This window comes from Pan paniscus, chromosome 14, assembly GCF_029289425.2.
Source record: "Pan paniscus chromosome 14, NHGRI_mPanPan1-v2.0_pri, whole genome shotgun sequence".
Classification (NCBI taxonomy): Eukaryota; Metazoa; Chordata; class Mammalia; order Primates; family Hominidae; genus Pan; species Pan paniscus.
The window spans coordinates 61,729,932-61,745,066 of record NC_073263.2 but is presented as its reverse complement, the minus strand read 5'-3'; the positions used below and the strand labels follow the sequence as shown (position 1 = coordinate 61,745,066).

Here is a 15,135-nt window from a genome sequence, read left to right as displayed (position 1 = left end):
TGAGTCATGATCATGCCACTGTACTCCAGCCTGGGAAAAAGAGTGAGAATCTCTAAAAAAAAAAAAAAAAAAAAAAAAGGAAAGAACGAAAAGAAAAAAAGGAAAAAAGGGAAAAGAAAATATACATGTATCTTCTTATTTGTGCAAATAGAAAGATAATAAGAATAAACCTGAACTAATGAGATTGGTTACCCAAAGGAGATGGGTAGGGACTCAATAGAAAGAATGGGAGAGCAGGAACAAAGGAGAAGGGCTAAAGGGAGGTGACATTTCTCTGATTATACCTTTAGATATATATGTATATGTATATATATATGTATGTATATGTATATGTGTGTATATATATGTATGTATATGTATATATATAGATACATATGTACACACACACACATATGCTTCGACTTTTGGTATCATGATCATATTAGTCATACTGAATAAATAATCAAAATGAATTAGGAAGTAGGGAACATCAAAAATGAAATACAGTAACAAATTTGAAAAACAATGTTTTGACTATATTTTGTAAGGCTAAAGACAAAAAAAAACTGTTCACAAATATTGTTAGTTACTGAATTTGTTTTTCACTGGAGTATGAGTTAGCAATTCAGTAACTACTTTGTGTATGTTCTAGGACTGCTGAAATAAATATATTGGGGGTAATGAGAGTCTGGTTCCTCACTATTGGAGACAGAGATGGGACAGGCTAGAATGAACCCTGAGGTGGTGGTTTGGAATCTGAGGTATCAGTGTGAACTTGTGTTTTTGATATATTTGAGATAGCTAGAGATAGAAAAAGATGTAGACAGATGTATGTGGAACTTATGTATGTGTATACATGTATATATTTCTCATCTGTTTTCTCTGTGAGCACCTAGAAACAACACCACCTTGGCAAATGAGCCCCACCAGCACTCAGATCTCATTTTCATTTTAAAACCATTCTCTAATAAAAGGAACCAGTGCTCCTTGGCTGATTCCAGAGTTGACGAAAAAAAAAAATACAAGGGGAGCCTGAAATATCTTGTGATGCCAGAAAGTAAGGAAATGATAAAAAAATTGATGAGTCATGTGAAAAGGACACCAGAGTCCACTTGAGGGAACTCCCCATGGTCAAAGCTGGGAAAGGCAACAAAATAAATGAGACTAATAGATTATAACCTACTGATTACAATAAGTATTCATGAGTCCACACTGATAGAAAGACATACTGTTTTCATGTGGGCCTTTATTTTCTACAATATCCTCATCTATAATAACGGAATTAGTAATGTTTATCTTGCAATATTGTTGTGAGGATTCATTTGGGAGAGGGTTTGAAAGAACTATTTAAAACACATAAAAAGTGCCTAGAAATGTTAATTGACTTCCCTGCCTTGTTCTCTTAGTACACAGTCATTTTCCCGGAAAACCAGACTATCACAATTTTGAAGGTGAATCCCTGGTAGAGTTTTGATTTAGTTTTAGAAATATGGTGTTAATCACTTTTTAGCAGCCTCCTTCAAAATGAAACCTTCTGCCCATTGACTTGTCAGTAGTATTTAACCTAGAATAGTCATTAGGAATTCATCATCATTTCCCTATGCATTCTGCCTTCAGCTTCTTCCCTCCAGGTAAATTGCGGACGTGATGCTCAGAATTAAACTGTCAGGATGCTGCCATTCTGCTGCATGCTCCGGACAGCTGGCCGTTAGGGAGCACTGCAGACTTGGAAGAGGTGACTTGTCTCCCTGTGTACAGCCCTCTGGGTAGAGCAGCTTTCGTCTAAATACGGATGCTGATCTCCAAAAGAAGTTCCAGTTTGGTTACAGAGGTAATTTCAGCATTTTTCCTTTCTCTCAGTATTTGAGTGGTCCATTTTTAGGACTGTTTAGAAGAGCTTCAATGGACCTATTTTCCTACCTATTTTCTATGGGTATTGTCTTCCCCTTCAGGTAATATGATCCTTGAAGGCAGAGAATGTTTCTACTTTTCTTTGCTAATCCCTCAGCATCCAATTTAATAATCTGCACACTAGACTTGATGCTATCAATCCAGTTATGGGTGCAAAGTAATCTTAGGAAGCAGATATAAATCCAATCCTCCTTCTGTTAGAGGGAGATAATAATACCTGCTTTTCGCCTATCATACAAAGATGTATGTTCAAATCATTTTTTTTTTAAGTTGGAAAAACATACTATGATTTGTGTGTAAGTGCTTTAGACTCTCTGGCATAAAGACAGTTAATTTGTTGATAACACTATGATGTTACTTATTCAACAAATATTTATCAAGCATTCATGTTAGCCCTGGTATTGTGTTAAATAGTGAGGATAAATAAAACTCAGGGCAAATAAAAGACTGTAACATCTGTCCTCAGTGAGTTTATAGTCAAATAATACGTGACAGTATAAATATGTTCAGCAAAGTGCCATAGTGTATGTGCTATGACAGCCATCTGTACAAGGCACATTGAGGCACAGGGAAGGTCAAGACATTCTACTGAAATTATTGAGAAAGGCTTCACAGAGAAGCTATCAATGTGAGCTAAGTTGGAAAGACAACCTAGCAACAGCATGAAGAACAGATAAAAAGGAGAACTGACTGTAAGCAAGGAAACCAATTATGAGACAATTCCAAGAGTCCAGGCTGGAGACAATGAGTCCTGCAGCAGCGACAATGGCAGCAGCCAGCACTCTGCAGGTCTTGTATGAAGAGCTCAGTGAATATTTGTTGAATATGTGAGGAATATCCAAGGAAACTGAGACGATAAATGTTGAAGGAGTAGGTATGACAGGAATTAATCATACAGTCATTTAACAAATGTGTGTTGTGTCTCTACTAAAGATTGAACACTGTTCTAGGTGATGAAAATATAGTTAGTAAGCTAGACCCTGGTTTCAGGGGATGCACATTTTAATAGAGAAGAAAAATGAACAAACAAAATAAGTCCGGTGTGTATAAGTGCTATGAAGGAAAATGAAGCTGGATAGGAAGATGAGAGAACAGCAGGGGAGTAGGTTACTAATTTTATGTGGGGTGGTTAGGAAAGGGCTCAATGACAGATATTTCTATCAGTAGACAGATGAGCAAAGGAAGGTGGGGAGCTGTGTATCTGGAGGAAGAAAGGTCCAGGGAGAAGCAGGAAGGCTAGCATTTCTGGCACAGAGGAAGCAGGAATAAGAGAAGCAGAAGGTGAGGGCAGAGAAGAGGAATGCAATGTGATAATGTGGGATGTCATTCCAGGATCACAGGTTGTCCCACAAGTCCTGTGTGCAAACAGTAAGTGAAATTCTGAGGGCTTCTGTTGGCAGCTCCACGGATGCTGGAGGTGGTGTCTTTAGGAGTACTCAGGTCTCTAGCCTTTGAGGAAAAGGAATACTCTAGAGTGGCTTCATGCTTCCTTGTTGAATTCCTGGTGCCATTCAACGAGATAAATAGTAGAGGTAAAGCCAGGCAGAACGGTGGTGAATGAGCTATGTAATGAGTGTGTTAAGATATGTTGAGGTTGAGGTGTCTATGAGTGGCCAAGAGGGGCTGTCTAGTAGGCTGCCTATATAAAAATCTGTATCCCAGGAGAGACTTCAGAGCTGGAAATAAGTGTTGTGTGCTTGTTTTTGATAGTTCTCTCATGGGAGTTGGTGTGGTCGCTGAAGGAGGGGTGAGGGAAGCAGAGGATGATGCTAGCACCTGATGATTGCCAACGTTTTAAGAGAGGGCAGAAATAAATGAGATTCCAAGTAAGACTGAGAAGGAAGGTTTGGAGGTAGAAGAAGGAATAATAAAAATGTGATATCATAGAAGTCAAAAAGAAGAGATTTCTCAAAAAGACTGGAGTGGCCATGTGCGGTGGTTCATGCCTGCAATCTCTGCACTTTGGGAGGCCACGGTGGGTGGATCATTAGAGGCCAGGAATTCAAGACCAGCCTGGCCAACATGGTGAAACCCATCTCTAATAAAAAATACAAAAATTAGCTAGGCATGGTGTTGTACGCCTGTAATCCCAGTTACTCAGGAGGCTGAGGCAAGAGAATTGCTTGAACTCAGGAGGCGGAGGTTGCAGTGGGCCGAGATCGTGCCACCACACCCCAGCCTAGGTGACAGAGAAAGACCCTGTATACCCCCCACACAAAAGACAGGAATAATGAACATTGTGCAGTGAAGAAATGCCAAACGGGAGGTAAAAACATAAAGACACTGAGCACAGGTTACTTTTTCAAGGAACTTTGGTATAAAGGAAAATGTGTGGGATGTTAGCAGGAGAAAAATCAAAGGAATTGAAATGAGGCAGTTCTTGCTTTTGTTTTTTGTTTCAAAGGTGGTTGGAACTTTAGCAAGTTTGTAGGCTTTGGGAAATGAATGCCTATACAGAGCTAGAAGCTGAAATTTTAGGAGAGAAAAGAAACAGCTAATTGAGCAAACTCGCAGGAGACAAATGAAAATGGGAAGAAAGGCATTCCACTTGGAAGCCTGGTTCACTAGTGGGAACAGCACCCTTATCCTAAAGTCTAATCCTGTCTTTATTTCAGATTTTGATATTCTATGAATCATGGGTTTTTTGCATTAAGTTTAATTTTTTAAATATATTAAATTAAATACTATTTATCTTTATCACATAGTTTTTTGGACCTCTGAAATTTTACAGCAGAACTCTTACACACACATACACACACACACACAGACACACACACGCACACATATATATATCCCTTACTTACCAATGAAAATGTTATTAGGATTAATTATTCAGGAATAAGGTTAATAATTAGACAAACACTAAGGACTGGGGATGTAGGACATAGGTGGAGGTGAATATTCTCTGGGGCTCAGGGTCTGGACTCCCAGGGAGCAGCAATACTGTGACTTCCCTGGTGAAGGAAACGAAACAGAAAGGTACCACACAAGGGATCCCCTCTACAGATGGGCCTGGCTTTGAATGTGAGCACATTGACAACAGCCATTAGAAGTTCACTAAATCATTCTTCTGTGACCTGATCCCAGGATCTTCAGTAAAGCTTTCTATCAGGGACAAACTACTGCCCAGCAAATATATAGCAACTAATGAACTCATATTATTACCAAATTATGAACCCATGCAGTGCATTTCTTTATTTTAGTACATTCTTTTCACAAAGCACAATTTATGTCCCTCCCATTGTGATAGCTTTTTCTCCATCTCTGACTGATATATTCATGCAATAGATTTATGAGTTTCATATATTTACTTATTTTCTAACAGCATAAAATGCTACCCACATAGTTGATTGGCATCATTTTTATTTCTTGTTGAAACCCAATTTAATTCTTTATTGCTGCTGATTTACAATTTTCACTGGTGATAAAGAGAGAATGAGGGAATTCAGTTGTGAGTATCAAGGCTCACAACATTATAAAAATAGCTAGTTGATGGCAAAATGTCTCACTAGCCAGTCATGTAAACATAAGTAATTGTTTTGTCAAGTATTGGCAAAGGAATTGACATCTATTTATACTCTCGTTGTCAATGGTGTGATGGTAAACATTTAACAACTAGTTCTCTTGAAATAAAAGCCCTATTTTTTTATGTTTGCCAATTTCCATGGTGTAAATGCTCATAGTTGATTTCAAGCTACCCACCTGACATCGCTGAATGTGGAGTGGAAAAGAGTTGCACACTTTTATATGATATTTCTACCATATAGATAAAATGAAAATAAATATTGTGTATAGATTGTTGTAAAATGTAGTAAAATCACCAAGATGTGAAGAGTTTGGATTATTTGTTACCTTTTTTTAAAAGAAATTTATTTAATTCTAAGGTTACACAATTTAATTTTTAATAGTGGGATGTATTAGTTTGGTGCAAAAGTAATTGCAGTTTTTGCCATGACTTTTGATTACTTTTGCACCAACCTAATAAAATAAAATTCCTAAAAATATAACAGTCAGCTCTAATGAGGCGTATTGTCCAGCTTCAGCATACCACTGTTCCTTCTAACTTTAATGAAGAGAGTTAGTTATGAGGAGACAGATAGGAAGCACATAACTTCTTATTTACTATAATAGCAGCAGCTCTCAGAGATGGTAGCTGCCTGCTTTGAAGGAACAACAGAGAAACTGAAAACACAGTCAAAGAAGCTTTTCAATGCAAAGGTACAACATTGAAATATATAATCATGATTATCACATACTATGAACAATTCATAACGCTTTGACACATCTAGCTTTGGGCTATGCAAGTAGGGCCTTACTACTGAATCTGCCCAACATAGCTATTCTGCCAGGTAGCTTTGTTTAGGATATGGAAATGTTTTTCCCTTGTAGATTTATAAAAACCAAGGATCCCACTCTAGAACTGGAAAATGGGGGCTCATCCTAAAGATGGTTAGTCTTCTCAAATATAATGCAGGGAACTGTTGTCTGTAGAATAGTGCCTCGGGATCAAAGTTCCCTTTAGCAAAGTAAGGTTTGGCATGCTTGTGTTGGAAGAAAAATTCTTTTCTCTCCAGTCTTATGTCAAAGTCTAAGCAACTTAGGAGTACATCTTTGTGATGCAGGATTTTTGCCTGCCACTTTGCCAGTTGGGGCCCTCCATGGCCAGCGATGCCCCCACCTAGGCCTCATTTGGCCCCAGGCCGGCTGCAGGAGGCACTTCATCCACTCGGCCCACCAGGCTGCGCCTGGCTCGTGCACCAGCTCAGCCCCCAGCTGGGCTGGGTGTGCCCCAGCCTGCCTGTGTTACAGCTTGTACCCACACTTGGTGGTTCCTGAGTTCTTGTCCCATGTCCAAGAATGAGGTTATACTCACAATAGAAGGGTAAGGAGGACGGAGAATAATTTTATTGAGCGATTGAACAGTTCTCAATAGAGAGGGGAGGCAAGGGTGGTCCCCCGCCCAAAGTTGGGTGGTCTGTCTCTCAGTGTGTCTAGGTCCGGGGCTTTTGTGGGCTCAGAATGGGAGAGTACATGCTGATTGGCTTGTGAGTATGCAAAAGAGGCTAAAACAAATCACCACAAAAGGTGAGCATGACAGTGTAAAAAACCAATTAGGGCAGGGTAGGTATATGTTAAATAGGTGAAGGGTGGAGATCAATCAGGGGAAAGTGTGCCAAACAGGAAGAGATGTTCTTGATTCAATCCATGGATTTTTCCGAGATTGTGGCTTGATTTTCAGGGTTTAAACTATCTTTGGTTTCAAAGTGGGGTTTCACCAGCAACCTGCCCGTATCTGCCTAGGCATTTGTCTGCCTCCTGCCACTATCATTTGTACTGTCTCGACTGGGAATGTGGGTCCAGAATATGACCCATTTAGGTTTTCTTCCAAATGGGTCATATTCTGAACACACATTCCCAGTGTTTGGATCAGTTACCCAGTTTGAAAGTCCTGGGCTTATGACATGTACAACTTTGAATTATTGGGAGGATATCCATTCAGGAGAGAGGCAAGAGAGCCAATTGCTAATGTGCTGCTCCAGAGCCCCAGCCCTTCCAACCTGCAGGAGATGAGGAATGCAGACTGGGAAATTCAGTCTAGAACCTGTGTAGCCATTTCTATTTCTGGTCACAAAGCCTAATCCTGGAATTCAACTTTTTCATGACTACAGTTACTATATATTATTTTCTACATATGTTACTTAACAAATTTCTATTCTTTGAGCAACTTACATTTTTTGAGGAACTTACATCCTCTATTCTGGCTAGGAAACCTGTCAGTGAAAGTATTTTTGGTATAGGGCAACGATTTTCCAGTGATTTTCCTGATAGGAGATACTTCCTGAGCAGTTCCACTATGCTGTTGGGTTCTGAGTCAGATTTTGTTTGATAAGAGATTCCTCAGCTCAAAACGCAAGTTTGAAAACCACTAGCAAAAAAGAGACTGTACCTGTGCTATATGACAAAAGTAAGAAAGAATTAATCTGGAAGCATTTGAAAGTCACTGTTGGAATTTAGACTATGATACAAGTCAGTTTAAAGTTAAAAAAGATGTGAAAAAGGGCCCTCAATATTAAATTGAAGATTGTTGTCCTGATATCATTCTTACTCAAGGACTATTGATTTTTTAAAAATCAAGCTGTTTAAAAATGTCGTGCTAAGGATGAAACCATATTCAATGACAAATGAACTGCATAAACTGTCTTCACAGGGCCTTATCAAAGCCTTTCACATGGTGCTTGGATGGTTGGTTTTGATGGGCAGAATCTGAGTCATGTACCCTTATCTAGCTTCATTATAATGGATATGGACTTGGTTCCCAGAGACTCTCACTAGTTCCACAAAAGGAGATTTTTTAAAATGCAGCCTGATATTATTCTACTGTATTGCAACTTAAAGACATCTGACCTGAGTTTCTGCAGGAAGTTGTATTTATAGGGAGAATATTTAGGTTACAATCCTCAATGTTGCTCTCCTCCCTTCACTTTCACTTTCTCCAAACCAGGTTTAAGTATTCCCACCCCATCCACTCCCCTCCCACCCACCCCCTTCACTTAATAATCCAGGAGAACTTAGAATGAGAGACCATGATTGGAATAGAAGGAATTGAGAGCTTTGCTAAACATCTGGAAAAGCATTTTGGAGGAATATCAATTCGCTTCATCACTACAGTAGCTCAGTTCAACTCCCCTAAGAAAACAATAAGACTAATCTTAGATCTGAACCCCCGCAGTGCTAGATTTGCTATGACAGATTCTCTCTAGTTTATGCAGTTGTTCTTTTCAGTTTTTGTCATAACTTAAAAGTAGAAAAAGATTTAACATGTAGGTCAGCAAAAGAAGAACCCTGCCATTGGGGTCAACAACATTAAACTCTGAATTTACTAACAAGGGTATTTACTACAGGCTGCTATTATGCTAAGAGTACCTGATCTATTTCTGTATGAGTACCATGCACTAGCTGATTGTGACACTGAAGCTCCATACTTGATCTATCTCTTATAACAACTCTGAGAAAGAAAACATTACTCCTACTTCATTGATTAGAATATTGAGGCTTAGGCCAGGCATGGGGAGGTTCATGCCTGTAATCCCAGCACTTTGGGAGGCTGAGGCAGGCGATCACCTGAGGTCGGGAGTTGGAGACCAGCCTAACCAACATGGAGAAACGCCATCTCTACTAAAAATACAAAATTAGCCAGGTGTGGTGGCACATGCCTGTAATTCCAACTACTCGGGAGGCTGAGGCAGGAGAATCGCTGGAACCTAGGAGGTGGAGGTTGCGGTGAGCCGAGATTGCAGCATTGCACCCCAGCCTGGGCAACAAGAGCGAAACTCTGTCTCAAACACGAAAAAAAAAAAAGAAGAAAGAAAGTAAGTAAGTGAGGCTTAGAGGCTTTAGGTGACTTACTCAAGGTCATTCAGCTAGAAAATGGTAGAAAAAGGATACAAATCCAAGCAGCCAGATCCCAGGGTCTGAGCGCTTAACTGCATCCTGTACTATGGTACAGTCAAGGATGCAGGGCTGTGATTCTAACACATGGCAATGTGACATGATGCATGAAAACACTTTGGGAGGCAATTCATCTATGCACTAGGCTACTTTTTGTTTTCACATAACATGCAAATTTTCTACATTTCTAAAACTTTACTGTGTTCCTTATATAATAATTTGTATAAGGTCAAATTTGCATAAGTCAAGTGTTGAGTAACGTGGTGAGCATCTGTACATCATTATACTGTAACTAAATAGAACAGGAAAGGAGAAAGGTAGGTAGGATTAGGTTTGGTGTTTTTGTTGTTGTTGTTGTTGTTGTTGTTGTTTTGAAGGGAGAGAAAGGATCACAAAGAATAAAGAAGTGGAGGTGGGGAGGAAAAAAACAGCAATTGGAAGACCGAAGTCAGCTTTTACTTGATAATAAGAATGAATACGCTAGCTCTGATCACACGTGCTTCTTTCTCTCACTCTCTCCCTTTCTCTTTTCTTCCTTCCTTTCTTCCTTGGTGGTTTTGTTATTAAACTCTGTCAGATTCTCAGGATCATAAACATGCCTAGGGCATCTCAGGTAATAGGAGTTATTTGTAAGGATACGTTAAAAAATAAGGAAGGAAGGTAGGTAAGGTAAACGCGCGCGCACACACACACACACACACACACACACACACACACAGAAAAACATCCAGGAGTTAAACAAAACAACCAGGCCTTCAGGATAATAGCCCTTTGCTCACCAAGTCACACCTCAAGGAGAACTGGAACACCCTTCAGCTACCACATGGTTGTGTCTCATTATTTCACCCTCTTCATCCACAGGCTTCCAGTGTTTCTCTCTGTCTTGGCTTCTACTTTTCTTGACACCGCAGATTCTCCCGACTCTCTGTTCACCTCATACCTTTTTCTCACTCTAGACTTCTGCTGACCCATAGCTTTGCCTTTCTTCTGTTTATATCACAGCTTTTGCCGAGCCATCCAAGAAAGTTCTGTGTATTAATTCTTTCACTCAAAGAATATTTAGCTTGGATGAGATGTCTCTCACACATATATTCTGGACACCCATTTTTGTCCCTGTATTGAAGACCTTTTAAAAGCTCTGATCAGTTCGCAAGAAATTCCCTTAACTGCCCCCCTGTTACAGGTAGTTAAGCATGAGCAGGGCAGGAGAGGGCTCCCTGCCCTCTACCAGGAATGTTGAGTGATGATGGTTTGGCAGTTATCACATAGCCTATCTAAAAGTGATAAATTGGCAGCCAGTGCCAGGGAGAGGCCATTTCCTGATGGTCTACACCTGTCGCACCAAAGTGTTGACTGAATGCAGATGTGAGAAAAAGCAACTTCCTGGGCATGCACATTATGAGACAAAATGGTGGAGCATGACTTTCCTGTGGCACTCCATCAGAAAAGGGAAGAAAGCCTCAGATGGCTATGCATACAACTTCCTAAACACACTAGGAGTGTTCACTTCCCACAGGTAAGGAGGACACTGTGCATGCGGGCAGCCCACCCTAAGGGAAGAATCATGGGAAAGGGATGCAAGACACCAGAAGTGGGCCAGCCTTCTAGGATCAAGGTTAAATGCCGCATTTGTCCTTCAAGTTGCTTGCTTGGGTCTCTTCCAAGAGTACTTTCCTTTCTTTCCTATTCTAAAGGCTTTTAAAATAAACTTCCACTCCTGCTCTGAACCTTGCCTTGGTCTGTTTTTCTGCCTTATGCCCCTCAGTGGAATTCTTTCTTCTGAGGAAGCAAGAACTGAGGTTGCTGTAAACCCGTACAGATTCGCCGCCGGTAACTCAGATACATTCCACTGGTAACACCCCAGCCCACCCCAACATAAATGCGGATCGAACAGTCATTTTGTACATAATCCCACCCTTCTATCAGCCCCACTTGTCCCAAGATAAGCCAAGCAGAATTCTTTCCTGGTCATCTGAAATTTAACGAAGAGAATGCGTCAATCTCTCCAGGTGGCCAGGTCTTTAGCTTGTGTGACTTGGTTGTCCCTGCTCCCGGCACTGTCTTGTTTTGTTGCAACCCAGACAACTCAGTTCTTTTGTTAGTTTCCAGTAAAATATCTATCATCCCCAGTATCTTATAATTTTAATAGTCTTTACTATAAATGGAATGGAGAGGGGAGAGTTCATTCTGTCCCTCCCCTCTCCCTCTCCTTCCTAACTCTGTCTCTCTCCTGGGCCACACTAATTCTCCTCCTTGTTTTGTGCATAGCAATTTACAGCAATCGTCTTTTCAGACATGAGCATGCCCTGAGGGCTCACCCACTAAGCCAATCAGCTAATCGAAGAGCTTATTGAAGCATTACTTTCAAGAGTAGATATTCCTCCTTAGGGGAATTCTGGTCAATATAATTGTCTTCTCTGGACAGGTCTGTACTTAAAAGCTGTGACCAGTTCTACAACAGCACTTGGACTGGGGAGCAAATGAGACAGTTTTGGGGAAAAGAAAAGGAGAAGCAGAGAGGAGAGTCAGAAAGAACATTTCCTAGGGAGACAATGACTCTCCAATTCCCAGTCCCTGTCCTCCCAAAATTCAGGCTGCGTTCCTCTTCTTGTGTTCTGTGAGACACCCCATTACCTAATAATTCCCTTTTTAACTTGGATTAGCTAGGCTGTCTACTTGTCACACCAAAACTATAACTAATCATATATTCCCCCTATCAAAAAAGTATTACTTGGCCAGGGGTGGTGGCTCATGTCTGTAATCCTAACACTTTGGGGGTTGAGGCAGAAGGATCAACCCCCTAACACTTTGGGGTTTGAGGCCAGGAGTTCAAGTCCAGCCTGGGCAACAAACTGAAACACCATCTTTATAAAAAATGTTTAAAAAATTAGCTAAGGGCAGTGGCACATGCCTGTAGTCTCAGCTACTCAGAAGATTGAGGCAGGGGGATGGCTTGAGCCCAGGAGTTTGAGGCTACGGTGAGCTATGATCATGCCTCAGTACTCCGGTGTGGGAGACAGAGTGAGACCCAGTCTCTTAAAATAAAGTATTACTTTTTATTATGATATCATTGCCAGTTATCATCTTCTCTGTGCTTTCCACTTGAAAGCTTCTTAAGGGCAAGGACTGCACTTGTCTTGCTCACTATTTTATTCTCAGTAATTAGCATGTTCTCCAGACACTTAATAAATACATTTTGAAAAACTGTAGAGTTATTGACTGCCAACTGTGTACCAAGCACTATTTTATGCACTGTGATTAAGAAGATGAATGATATAATCCTTTACCTCCTATTGCTTAGAGCCTAGATTATTCCCAAATCTATCTTGTTCATCTTTAATTTTTCCTTGTGTTAGTTAAAACTCTTTCATGGGGCAGTGTTGCCTCAAGTGGCCAAATATTATAAAGGGCAGAGATAAAACTGGACCTAAGGGACAGCTGGAACCAGGTCACATGTGGTCAGGACTCTTTCCCCTCTTGTCTCCATCCACGGGTTGACTTCGCCATCTCAGACTCATTTCCTCCTGAGTATGGAGTATGGGACACTCGGCGACAGCAGTTTTCAAGCTTACATTATTCCAGTTTTATCACTTTCCATGGTTCCAACTTGAAAAATTGGGAGAAGTCCTCCAGTCGGCTCAGCTCGTGTGAAATGTTCTTCTTTGGGCCAATTACCGTGGAGGAAGGCACTAGGATGATTTTAATTTAGGTTTCCATTTCTACATCAATCACCACAGCGGAATCTGTAGGAGGATGGCAGCTTCCAATCTCAGCCGTATGAGTGGGGCATGGCCAGAAGGGGAGTGGATTCTCTTCTATGCAGATAAAATAATAGTTGTGTGTCCACTCCATTCCATTATTCTCATATCCATAAACTCTTTCCCTGACTTTAAGTAACAAATGTTTATAAAATGCTCATTGAGCACAAAGCATTATTCTAGGCTCTTAGATTAAGCTTTTAGATTTTGTATATCAAAATTAATTTTTAAAAGAAAAACACTTTTTCTCAATTCCTAAAGTAATAGCCTGATCTTTTCTGTGTTTCTTTTCCAGAGTTACAGCATAGTGAAACTTCAAGAACTAGTTTTTTTTGGACCATCCCAGTGCACATGAATCAGGTGATTTTATCTTTTGTTCCTCTCCTTGCTATCCCTAATCTGTCAGGCAGTCCTAAATCTATACCATCAGGCTTGTTTGTTCTACTTCTCTATCCTTTTATTATGGTTCCATTAACTCACATCCAAGGATGTCAAGAGAATAAATAGCCCAATAAAACAAAAGAATATACTTCCAGATTTAAAAAGAAAGAAACATACAAGAAATACATAAATCATACTATATGACAATAGCCCAGAAGATTGCATGGAGGATCTTTGTGTTTCCTGTAGAAGAAAAGAAAAATGGAATTTCCATCTCTTGCATCAGCACTTGACAGCTGCAGTTATTGTTTACCAGGCACCAAGAAAGGAGGGATATGCATCAGAAATCATTTTGCCTGAAATAAGCACAACTCCATGGAGGACAATGACACATTTTCTCTGGTGATCTTGTAATTGGGGATGATGTAAACATGAGTCTAATCTGCATTTTGTTTAAGAAATTCTTCATCATGAACATCTTCTAATAAAACATGGTTCCTTACAACATGAGTTTGCATGACAACTTCTTACCACTTACTTCATGTCACACTTATATAATGGAGACTCATGTCTCAATGAACGCTTTCCAGATAAACAGAAGCACTTCTCCAAGAGTAATAAACACCTGCCATACAGGTTGCTAAGAGCTCAAATAAAGATAAATTTGTTGGCTTGACCCAAACGTTCTCTGGATCTCAAATTAATCTAATGTTATCAGACATTTGGCACTTTCTCTATCTCGACCAAAAAGACCAGTCTTTGATCATGGTCTCATCACTCTTTTTCAAGAAGTAATTGTTATTTTTCTTCCTGGTGTTCACGTGCTGCTTCAGTAGGGTACATCATGATCTCCAAACGTAGCACCCAAACTCGAACAGAACATAATTCCCAGTCAAATTGAATGTTTGCTTCTTGGAATTAATGTTAATGTAAGGCTAAGTCCAATATCAAGGGAGAATTTATTTTTTTAGGTTCTCTACATGACTTGATTTAGAAATTATATTAATACTTTAAAATATTTAGAAATTATATTAATATTTTAAAATGCGCTTTGAAGATTTCTTAATTTAGGCTTATAGTTTTACAGTTGACGAAACTTAGACACAAGAAAGCCCTTCCCCAAGGTCACACAGATCTTAGTGACAGAGTGCTAACTTACACTAGAAGATAACTTTGTTTTACTTTAATTATGAAGAAATTGAAACTATTTAACTTCAAAATATGTTCTATATATCTTAATATATTTAGTTATGACAAACAAAGATTTTTTTATGTCAATGAAAGCTGTCTTGGCAAGTAGCCAGCAAGCTTATCTACCAGCTTTTATAGATTTAAAAGTTAGTAATTACTTTACCTTTCTAGGAAATAAAGATTCGATATAGAAAACTCAGAGGGAAAAGTCAATGCAGAGAGGGAGAGAAACCACCTGAGAAGGTCACCAGCTGTGGATGCAGAAAACACCTGCCCCAATCTCCCCCATTAGATAAGAACAGACTTACACTATTAATATTATTATTACTATTACTAGTTTTATTCCATTTAATCTAACCTCTGATGTCCTCCCAGAGCAAGCTCTAAAACATGATTTACAGCACTTAGGAGACTTTTATTTTTTTTTCCTGAGCAAACCCTTTCTGCTGTTGTCTGGAAGCCTGGA

The 15,135-nt window shown here is 39.7% G+C and overlaps 1 long non-coding RNA gene across 1 annotated transcript in view; it reads left to right on the top strand.

Moving 5' to 3' along the window:
- The window catches only part of LOC130540712 (uncharacterized), a 53,727-nt gene extending 39,739 nt beyond the window's left edge, over window positions 1-13,988 (top strand). Inside the window, exons 2-3 of the long non-coding RNA XR_008954705.2 lie at window positions 1,597-1,810; window positions 13,393-13,988. This is a non-coding gene — a long non-coding RNA (uncharacterized LOC130540712). The remainder of the gene's footprint in view (window positions 1-1,596; window positions 1,811-13,392) is intronic.
- Window positions 13,989-15,135: the final 1,147 nt, after the last annotated feature.